The sequence below is a fragment of the Cryptomeria japonica genome, chromosome 9 (assembly GCF_030272615.1).
Source record: "Cryptomeria japonica chromosome 9, Sugi_1.0, whole genome shotgun sequence".
Lineage (NCBI taxonomy): Eukaryota > Viridiplantae > Streptophyta > Pinopsida > Cupressales > Cupressaceae > Cryptomeria > Cryptomeria japonica.
The window spans coordinates 616892028-616904311 of record NC_081413.1 but is presented as its reverse complement, the minus strand read 5'-3'; the positions used below and the strand labels follow the sequence as shown (position 1 = coordinate 616904311).

General features: G+C 37.4%; 1 pseudogene; it reads left to right on the top strand.

Moving 5' to 3' along the window:
* The first annotated feature begins 4462 nt into the window (after positions 1 to 4462).
* On the top strand, positions 4463 to 6065 carry LOC131858556 (DNA primase small subunit-like; annotated as a pseudogene).
* The last annotated feature ends 6219 nt before the right edge of the window (positions 6066 to 12284 follow it).

Below are 12284 nucleotides of genomic sequence, written 5' to 3'. Positions count from 1 at the left end.
GTACCATGGCCTACAAAAGAATGCCTTTTGCTTTATCCAATGCAGGGGCAACATTCCAGAAAGCCATGGATATGGCATTTAGTAATCTGATGTACCAGTTTGTTTTGGTTTATCTTGATGATATCACAGTTTATTCTAAGAAGGCCGTAGATCATCTTGGGCAATTAAGGCAGATTTTTGAGCGCTGCAAGGAGTTTGGTGTTTCACTCAACCCTAAGAAATGCATGTTTGCTGTTCATGAAGGAAACTTGTTGGGTTATGTTGTTTCTAAGAAAGGTGTCACAGTGGATCCGGAAAGAATAGTAGCAATCTTGGAAATACCCCTGCCGCATCATAAGAAGGGATTACAATCTTTCATTGGGAGGATTAATTTTGTTAGGCGTTTCTTGCCTAATATTGCAGACTTATTGAAACCACTTACAACCATGCTGAAGAAGAATGTTGTTTTCCACTGGACAAAAGAAGCAAAGTTAAATTTTCAAACTATCAAGGAATCACTTGCGGCAGCACCTGCTCTAGTAAATCCAGACTTTAGCAAAGATTTCATTTTATATGCTTATGGTGGTTATGAGGCTATTTCTGCAATGCTGGTCCAGAAAAACATAGAAGGATTGGAACAACCTATTGCATTTTTTAGCAAAGGATTGGAAGATTATGAGCAGAGGTATAGCTTTGTTGAAAAGCATGTCCTTGCTGTTGTAAAGAGCCTTAAAAAGTTTCGGCACTTGTTGTCTCATAACAGGGTACACCTGAAGGTTGCTCATCCAAGTGTAAAAGAGTTTCTCCTCAGTAAAGATCTCAATGAGAAAAGAGCTGGTTGGATAACAGGGGTTATGGAATATGACTTAGACATCCAGGTCACCAAATTGGTCAGAGGAAGAGGCTTGTGTGAACAGATTGTTACAAATGAAATTTCAAGAAAAGAAGAAGGAGTAGAAACAGCTCTGGTGATTGATTTGATGGCTGATGATAACAGTACATCAAGCTGGTTGTAGGATATGGTTCACTTTCTAAAGACTAGTGAGTGTCCAGCAAACCTAGATAAGGCAAAAAGAAGGTACTATCGGTTACAATCAGTTCCTTTTGTCTTGATTAATGATATATTGTATAGGAAAGATCACAATGGTGTCCTCCTTCGATGTATTGATTCAAATCAGATTACAAAAATCTTGCATGAATTCCATGATGGCCATTCGGGAGGTCATTTCTCTCCCAGGACTACTGCATATAAAATCCTAAGGGCTGGTTACTATTGGCCAGATGTTTTCAAGGACTGTCATGCATATGTAAGGAAGTGTGTTAAGTGTGTTATGTTTGCAGGGAAAGAACGGCTGCCAGCATTACCGTTACATCCTAGAAAAGCAGAACAACCTTTTGACAGGTGGGGTGTTGATTTCATTGGTCCTATTAACCCACCGTCAAGTGCAGGCCACCGGTGGATCATTATTGCAACCGATTATTTTACTAGATGGACTGAGGCTGCAGCACTGAAGGATGCTAATGAGACGGCTATTCTTAATTTTTATGATGATATTGTGAACAGGTTTGGAGTTCCTGACTCCATAGTGTCAGATAATGCACTCGCTTTTGTAGGCTTAAGGGTGACTGATTGGGCTATCAAACACAACATATATCTCAATACTAGCTCAAATTATTATCCTCAAGGCAACGGATTGGCAGAGTCCACAAATAAGAACTTGATCAGAATCATCAAACGGACTTTGCAAGAGAATCAGCGTGATTGGCATTCAAAGCTGAAGGCAACCTTGTGGGTGGACAGAATCACACCAAAGCAAATTATTGGAAACTCACCTTATCGGTTGGTTTATGGGAAGGAAGCAAGGTTATCAATAGAAACAGAATTTCCAGCACTAGATATGGCCGCTCAAATGGTGTTATTTGAAGAAGAAGATCCTATGCAAGTGCGTTATGCACAGTTAATGGAATTGGAGGAAAGTAGGAAAAAAGTGGGACAAACAATGGAGTTTCAACAGTTGCAGGTGAAGAAGAGTTTTGATAGGAAAGCTAGAGCCAGGGAATTCAATGTGGGAGATATTGTACTCAAGTGGGATGAGCTCAAGAGAAGACCAGGCAAGCACACCAAGTTTGATTCATTTTGGGGAGGTCCGTTTGTCATAACAGAATGCAAGGAACACAATGCTTTTCAGCTGGCCACGCTGGAAGGGGAAAATTTGCCATTACCGGTAAACGGTATTTACCTCAAACCTTGTTTTGAGGTCTGTCCTATTTTATAAGTAATAGATTAGTGGTGGAATAAAGTGCTGCTGCACTATTTACTTTCAGTTTTGGTGTTCCTAAGTGTTGTTGCACAGTTTGCAGTTGACTAGGCAGTAGGAATACTAATAATAGTAAGCTCATACCAACTAAGGGGGTTGTGTAATCAAATCCTGCATTCTATATGCTGGAGTATACTCAACATGCATACATCATGAAAAACTTCATTACCCAGCCCTCTTACCTCATACTACCTTGCCTATTATTAGTATCTTTAATGTCTAGCTAACTTTTAGTTTCCTTGTTTTCAATAAGTGTTTTGAACACAAGTTGTTGTTAAATATTCAAATCTGATAGATAACTGAGACAAAATAGTCCAATATAAGATTCTGAATATACACCTATCCCTCAGGATAGGGGAGCCAAGCTATCCAGAGCCATAAATCTGCACTCAGAATTCTATCTTACACTATTTTATCTCAGCTATTTACCTTAGTCCAGAGTTGTTCCTAAAAGACTCACTGCCCAATGGATTTATAAGGCTACTGGGTCCTGTATAGCAGGCATACATACATTAGAAGTCACCAAATTGTTATCTAAAATTTCTTTACCCATGTAATTTTAGCCAAAGGATGCATATTTATCAAATGATTGCATTTACAAAAGGTACATTGCACTATTTAAAAAGAAAAAAAGGCGTATTTTTCATTTGTATTGAACAATGATAGATTACAAATTGAGTTCATGCATCTGAAGCATATTTATATACACTGAGTTTCTTAAAACCTCACACAAGCCGTGAGCTTAGCATTTCTATCTTTCCTACATATCCAAAACAGAAAAAAATAGAATCAAATAATGAGTGTGAGGATAACCAGTCATTGCCTTGGGTTGCTTTGACTGGTTATTGGCTGCCCCGTTGCCCTTATGAATGTTTTCTCAATCTTCAGATTCTGAAAAACCCCTACTTTCCTACACAAAAGAGAAGAGGTGTTAGATCCAACAGATCTAAGCAATGAAAGATTATCCTACAACATATCATTTATCATAGCCTATCATATTTCTGTTTTGAAAAGGGCGGGAAAGATAAAGACACAAATCACTGCTTCAAGAAAAAGAAATGTTTATGCTAATGTGTTTGTTTCATGTGCAGATAATTAGTTACTCTAATTGGCATGTGCCCCTGACCGAGGCTCCCTTCGGGTATGAGCCCGACATACCCTTTAGAGTAACTAATCTCAGATTATCAAAGTGGAATGATGAAGAAACCAACTGAAGTATTAAAGGGACATGTTTGTTTTAAATATGAAACCTTTTACTTTATTATTCATGATATGCATAAAAATAAAATGTTAATGCGTAAATTGTTTTAAGGGACATATTATTTCAATGTGAAACCTTACAGTATTTTAAAAGGGTCAATACTACATCATGAAGATAAACAATTCAATGCAACAAGTTGGTAAAGAAACAGAGTATTTGAGTTTTAAATGCATGTTCAAATAGTGAACTTAATGAAATCATAATCAACTGGTAATGAAATGAGTGTCACGAGCCCATGCTCGAACTTCATTTCTACATAAGATCAATCCCAGCATGTACCAAAGTCAGAAATTTAATAAGGATAAAACACAATCTCATCAAAAGCTGCAACAAATGCTGAAGGTCAAGCATTACTTGAACTCAAAGAAGGACTAAATGAATCTACAGGATTACTTGGAACTTGGGATCCAAATTTAGTAGAACCCTGCACTAGTTGGTCTCACATCACCTACGGTGGAGGACATGTTACAGCTGTGCTGGAACTGTTCGATAAAATGCCTTTTAAAAGATGCGGTATCATGGAATGTGATGATTCCAGAATATAGACAAAATGGCAACAGGAAAAGATGTACGAGATTCACATTTGAAAAGTGAAATGTCTAATAACTACCGTAAGGAGGAGACAGCGAAAGAAAATGAAGTTGCAAATCGGTTGCCTGGGGATGAAGAAATATTGAGTGGAACTAGAGAAGGAAACTACTGAGACTAGCTACGAGGAAAAAGTGTTTGAGCTTACATCAACAGGAAAATTGTTTCCATATGCTGAAATATTCAAGTGGTTGTCATGTGGACATGATGGCAAGCATCCAGCCTGTGATTCGTCTTATTATGGTCAAGGGAGTTCTCTTTTACTCTAAAACATGATATATATATTCGGTTTCAGTCTTTTCAAGATGCAACGGATATGGAGAATTCTATCAGAGAGAAGTGTCCACATAAAATAGATATTGGAGCTGTGTACAATGTTGATCCTGCAAAGAGACACGCATATGCTCAAATAGGAGACAAGGTTTTTCAGTCTTATAGAAAGGGAGTTGGTTAAGTGTTTCCCAAAGTGAAATGAAGGCCACCACAGAATAAGACTTGCATGCAAAAGGTTGTGCAAGCTCATACAGATTATTTGAGCACAAAACATGCAAGGAATACAAAAGAATCAGGAGCTTGTATGATTATGTTTTACTGAAGATTGTTCCCTGGGTCTTACATTGGTGGCATTGTGTGTGAAGTTCTGGTTCCTAAAGAGCATGTGATATATGGCAGAGGCTACAAAGTTAATCAGAGCTTAAAACAAATAAAATTTGGGCCAATATTCCCCCACGTGATTGAGACATTAATACCATACTGTCTCTTTCATTCAAGTTATATTGTGATAGCTGTCAATCAGTGTGATGGCATGATAGACTGTGTGCAGGTGAATACAAAAGAAAATGACTGTAGAAGAAATGGAGATTTTGGTTGGTGATGGCATTTATTGACATATACCAACCACAACCTTGAATGTGAAACCATGATATGCCTTGTACCTTGCTTATTTTGTTTTTACAAAATTTGATCCTTGAGCTTTGAAACTTGCCAATTTGGTTTTCCGTATATGGTATTCCGTCCGCTTTATTCTAGGTATGGTGGATTTGTGAGATAAAAGGATGTATGACAGTGAACACCAAAATGGGTGGCAAGATGATCAGAAGCACTGCATTCAGTACCAGTCAGTCTGACATGGTTATAAATGAACTTTATTTTTTGTAAATTTCTATTTTCCAATGAATTCCATTCCTATAGTAGTCATGCCTATCAATAACAGGAAAATGGAGGAATAGTGTCGTGGAGTCCATTGCTGGGTCTGTGATGGAAGAGCAAGAAGGCTTAGCAATGAGCAAAGAGCTGCAATTGCTTCCTATTTTCATGTGTACAAGGGGAGTGAAAACACTAATAAAATGGTCTCTCTGAGTGGGCCTGTGCTGCATCCTTCCTTGACAAGAGCTTATGTAGATGTCTTAAGGATTTATTTTGAAGAGAAAATACTTCCAAGCCAAAAGTTATTTTCATCTGAAGACAGATATCAGAAGATATTGGATTTGATACCAGATGATTCAATTGCATCCCAATTTCGAGAGAAATGGTGAGAAAACAGGCGTTCGTCTGTTTCAAAAGAAGATAATAATATTGGTCACTGGAAATAATTGAGACAACTACTTGAGTCAGGAAAACATAGGGCACCAGGATTACGACATTGCATTAAGGAAATTGTTTTCTCTTACACCTACCCTCGGCTAGACATGGAGGTGTCAAAGCATATGAATCACTTGCTAAAGGTACCATTTTGTATTCATCCAAAAATTGGTTGTGTCTGTGTGCCAATAAATCCCGATGATTGTGAGAACTTTGATCCTACAAGTGTACCTACTCTTTCTCATTTGCTTCAAGAACTGAACACAGGAGGAGTTCTTGCTTTCGGAGGGCTGAGCTGGAAAGCGCATACAACACAAGGCTGCATGAATTTGGAGTGAGGGATTCTTTACGCTGGTAAAACACTTCCAGTGGAAGGCTAGAAAAGAAACCCTTATTCATCATCAAGGCTAATGTGTTGTAGGCCAGTGCAAAATATGGTGCGTGCAATATGATAAAATGTAAAAAAAAAAAAAAACACAGCGCGTTATTTTCCTGGTAAGTATGTATGCAAAATGTAGCGTATGCAAGATGTAAAAAACGAACACAGTAAGTTTCCTGGTAAATGTGGTGCGAGCATACCTATAGAGAAAATGATTTGCATTTAGAGAGAAGACTCAGAAAGCCCAGCACTCTTTGTCTATGGCGGCACCAAACCCTCCAGAACTTTCTTCGCTGTTCGCACTTTGCAAAATGAGAAATAACTAAGGAGTGCGAAACTTTTAGGGTTACAAAAACCCTTTGTCATATTTTATATTCTCCTTCAAGTCCGCTGGGCTTATTAAATATGCAATATAATAAAAATCAAACATATTTGATAAATAGATGTTTATTAATATATCAAATATGTTTTATTTTTATTATATTTTTGTTTTCATTCTTGTTTCAAAAAGCTGATATTTCTTTGTAAAAAGTATTTAATTACAATGCAATTATAAATTGTAATTGAATATTATTATTCGAAATGTAAAAGGTATATCCATATGCAAGAAGGAGACTAAGTCTTTTGACTTAGTTTTGAAGGAGGAGTTAATTCAGGAGAGATAAGGCTCTCATTGAAGAAGTCTTTTCAGTTTGGAGACATAAGGAGAGCATATAGGATCATGCATAACCACTTGGGAAACATTCAAAAGGAGTTGAGATAATTTTGGAGACAAGAACGTTTTTATAGGAACATGAGGTTGTTTGAAACCAAATGGAGCGAATCTAGGGAGGTTGGAGCACTTTTAGGTAAAGGGTCGAAGTTGGACTTTTCCACCATTTTGGGGAGCTTTTATTACTTGGTTAAGTGTTTTGAGGCTGTTTCTAGTGATCTTTTGGGTTGGTTATTTATTAAGGAAGACTTTTCCAGGTTTATAGCCCTCTTTGGTGTCTTCTAGACTCCTCTTTTTGAGGCACTTTTCTTGCATCCGACCCAATCAGTTGGGGGTTTTTGTACTTAATGCCTAAAGACACTTCATTTGGAGTTAGTTTAGATTTATGCAAGAATAGTGTTTTGAGAGAATTTTTTCTGGTCCTTAGCATTTTTCTTTTGCACAGATTCTGTAACTCAGATTTGGAGATATAATATATGAAACAGCATCTTTTGGAGCGATTTTCTATGGAATCAAACCTTGTCATCCTTCCATTTTTTTTGTGTACAAGCATGATTGATGAAGCTAAATTTGTGAGTTATATTACTCCTTGTTTACTTGTCTCAGTCAGTACCTTAATATAGGAACGTATGTATGTTTGGAGGTCATAGTATGTGTTTTAAAGTTCAAAATTTTTGAGTGAAACATTATTATTTCCTCATTGGTTTGTCTCAAGACCTTATTATGAAATACTTATGCAAACGTATAACAAGAAAGAAGTGTTTATCAATTAAAGTAGAATATTGCAGACTGAGATCAGTTTTTATTATTTGTCTCTCACATTTTGGTGTATCACCAGGTTCTAGTTAATTTTAGTTCAGTTTTAAGTACCATTTCTGTAACTTCTTATCCTTTACCCTGCAAAGTTAGTCCAATATTAAAGAGTATCAGGTGATTATCCAATAGGAACCGGCCTAGGAACCGGAGGTTTCATTTCAAGTTGCGCATTGCCCACATGCAGAAGTGAATCCCATGTTAGGCCAGATTGCTAAACTTATAGTTTAGTAGGGTGCAAATTTGTGCCTTAACAAATGTATTGGCGATTTTTTTCCACTGCTTGAAAATTATTTAATTTGTTTTGGAGAATATTTTGTTATTTATGGTACAATATATAATTCATTGGCGATTTCATGAATTCAATGCCATTAATAGACAAGGCACATCACATCACATCAGTACATCACATCACATAATACATTGAGTGTGGACTTTGCACGATGTATCAATAAGCGTGGCCTCTTTGACACGTGAAGGGTGACACATACCTAAAATCTATCAATGATTTTAAACCATTCGATGATCATAGATCAATGGCTGAAGTTTTATTTCGGCCCAATTTTCTGAAGAGAACATAGCTTACTAGAAAGTGCCCGGAATGGAATTGGATTCAATAGACACATATCAAATGTCACAAATCATGATCGATAATTTCATTCATTTAATATATATCTATTCACTTACGGCAATCCACTTTGTCCCCACGACTTCCAATGTGATACTTGCCAATTTGGTACTGGTTCAAAGTTGTTTCCGTTTTCGCACAATAGTGCATTTATGGGAAAAATTTGCAGAGATACGAAAGATTTAAAAAAATTTATAGCAGTTAATACAGTTAAAGAAGTAATTATTTCAATCAAGAGCTTCAACAATTTATATATGATCTCTTCTTCTTTCATCTTCAATTAGCCTTCTCCATTTGGTAGATAAATCGTCAGAGGTTGGAGCTCACGGTATTTTAGGTTTATAGGCTCACTGCTCAGATTGTTTAATTTGTTAATCTATTTTCTCAAGATGGACACTCCCATCCGCTTGAGAAGCATTTCTGCAAAGGACCAGAGGGCCTTTCTAGGCTCCGTTAGAGACCCAACCCTCCAATCAGTCTGCAAGGAGGTTGGGTTGTTCACCAATGAGGCTATGCAGATGGTGCTGGGCAGAGAATTTTTGCGAAATGAAAATAGGTACTGTGTTAACACGGACCTTACATTGCGCTTCTTAGCGTCTCTTCTGGACTTGGGAGGAGACAAGGTGGATATGCTGATGTTGTTGAGGAAGGTGTTTAAGGAAGACTTCCTCGGAGATGACATTACTCTTGTCGTTCTTGCAGAAGTAGGTGTGGGGATCCCTTGGGCGAGTGATTTATCCAAGCTTCTCCTCCCTGACCAAACACTGCCAGTGGCCAGGCAACCATTTCTCCTAAACCTGAATGCGGAGCAGCTGACGCGTCACAGAAAATGGGCGCGGATTGGCAGGGACTTCCTCCAGAAATGGTTCCTCCTTGACAACTTTCCAAACTACATGTGGATTGAAGAATTCTCTCAGCTTATGTTGTCCGAAGAATTCTACATGGAAGGAGGGCCAGATTCTTAGGGCAAAATTGTAAACAATTCCACTACCTGTGCCCTAGCCCCGCACCCCCACCCCCCTGTAGTTTTTTTTTCTTATGTCCTTGAACCCTAACAGGCTGCCAGCCTACTAGTGGCTCACTCATTTTGGCTTTTAAGTTTTGGGGGGACTCAAGTCTCAGATGAAAAAATTGTAAATTTTAAAAGCATAAATATTAATGATAATTTTTCAAATTCTAGTATGTTTCACTTTGCCTCTTACAGTCTTATGGATATATAAATGCTTTCTATAAATCTATTTCATTTTTATTAATTAATTTCTTTCAAATGCTTTTTGTATATGAGCTATTTTATTTCAATTATTTGGTAAACAATGGAAATAAATTTAATACCGTGATCTTTTTTATGTAATGCTATAAAAAAAAATTCAATTCGTTCCATTAATTATTTGTACATTGATTATGGTTGATTATAATTTTATAAATATATAGTTATACTATATAGTCATTCAAAATACAAAATTTCAAAAGTATCAAGAATTAAGATACAAAAGTTTATCGATAAAGGTTTTTTCATTCTATTAAATTATTAATTCAAAAGCTTCAAGATACAAAATTTGCCCATAGCTTATAGCAAGGAGACAAAAAAACTAGTTCATTGCCGATAGACCGCTCACTCAGTCTCACTATCCCCCTGGGTCACCTCCTCCCAGTCCCTTCCCTCCTCGGAGGTCGATGCTTTGGCTTTCCCTTTTGTCGCTTCAACTTTCATTTTTGGAATGTAGTTTAGGAACCCGAAGTTGGGGTCACCCTCAAAGATTGCCAGTAGCTGTGTGGCCCTTCCTTCTTCAGCCCTATCTCTCAATGCCCTACCAACCTCCATCCTTGCCACCACATGCAAAGCATTCAGGACTTCATCCACCCTCGTTAATTTAACAAAGAGTCTCATCGCTTCCCACCCCACTAGGGCTCGTTCACGACACTGGTATTTGATTTCATCCTCTGGACCATGAATAAAAGGAAGCAATTCCTCCTGGTTGTCCCCTTCCTTAATTCGAATGCCAACTCCTGGCACCACCCACTCCAAGATTGAATCCAGGTTAATCAAAAACTCCCCATCAATCAATTTGACCAATGTGAGTTTTACCTTTTCCACCTCCGGTTCGAATTCACAGGTCCACGCCATAATCAGAGAGTAAACCTCCATGTTAGTTTGATACCGGTGACTGATATGTGCCACCTCCTCCGCAAGCATTAGTCGAGCTGCCACCCACAACTTCTCCTCCTTAAACCAGAACAATCCTTGCATTCGTTTATCAAATACTTTGCCCAAAAAGGGCACCAACTTCTTGTATGTTCGAAGTGTGAAATTGGCCTCCATTGTCACCTACAATTTCAAAATCACTTCCTGCAAAAAATGTCTTACATAAGGTACGATTCTACGAACTACAGATTTCTTCTGTAGCTGCTTCAAAGCAAAAAGTGGTACACAGATCAAAAGGTAAAAAAATTTGCCTCTATCTTATAGGTTGGGTAATGAATGTGCACGATAAGACATTAATGCCATGAGATCAGGAAAAAGATTTCCCGCCTTCCTCCCCTTCCTCCTTTTGTGCGGCATGCCGCATACAACTCCTTGTGCAACAATTAATCGCCACCTTGGCATTTGTACTTTCCAAATTTGCTCGCCTTAACAGGTTGAGGACTGCAGTTGCACTTTTTTAAAAATTAATACACTAAAATTATGTTGAACTTTTATATATATTTTTAAACTATTTTTGAAAATTATATATCGTAAACATATTTGCAAAGAATTTTGTTAAACTTTAAATTAATATTTTAGATTTAATATTGAATGTTTTCTTTTTAATATCGTAAACATCTTTAATTACAAATAATATTAACATTATATATAATAGTTATCTCAAACTATTGCCTGAAATTGAACATTTTAAATTTAATTAAATAGAATTAAGTCTATAGTCTATAGACTATAAAATTATAAATCTCTTTTTCGAGCAGAATTTTAAAATGATTAAATAGACTTTAAAAACAGACCTGAAAAGTAACAGGAGTATGGTGACGTGCTAGAAAAATGCTAGAAGTCGTGGGACCCACTTCATCTTAAAACAGGTACCATCGACTGTTGGATCAACAAAGATCAATGACTAGGGTGGATTTCGGCCTGAATGTGGGAAGTGAACACCTTTCTGAGAACTTCGTCCGGAATTGGACATTTTAAATTTAATTAAATATAATTAAGTCTATAAATCTTTTTTCGGGCAGAGGTTTAAAATGATTAAATAGACTAAAAAACAAACCGGAAAAGTGACACGAGTATGGTGACATGCCAAAAAAATGGCAAAGCCACAGAAGTCGTGGGACCCACTACATCTTAAAACAGGTACCATCGACCATTGGATGAACAAAGATCAATGGCTAGGGTGGATTTCGGCCCGAATGTGGGAAGTGAACACCTTTATGAGAACTTCACCCAGAATTGGACATTTTAAATGTAATTAAATATAATTAAGTCTATAAAGATTTTTTTTGGGCGGAGGTTTAAAATGATTAAATAGACTAAAAATCAAACCCGAAAAGTGACACGATTATGGTGACGTGCCAAAAAAATGGCAGAAGTCGTGGGACCCACTACATCTTAAAACAGCTACCATCGACCGTCAGATGAACAAAGATCAACGGCTTAGGGTGGATTTTGGGGTGAATGTGGGAAGGGAACATATTTCTGAGAACTTTGCCTAGAAAAGTGACATGAGTATGCTGTATGGTGACATGCCTGAAAACTGGCAGAAGTCATGGGACCCATGACAACTGACAACAGGTACCCTCATCCGTTGGATGAGCAAAGATCAATGGTTTAGGGTGGAATTCGGCCCGAATGTGGGAAGTGAACAAATTTGGGATAACTTCTCCCGGAATTGAAACTTTTTAAATTTAATTAAGTATAATTAAGTCTTTAAAGCACTTTTTCGAGAAGAAGTTTAAAATTATTAAACAGACTTAAAAAACAGACCCGTAAAGTCACAACAGGTACCTTGGTCCCTCGACCCTCGTCCGTTGGATGA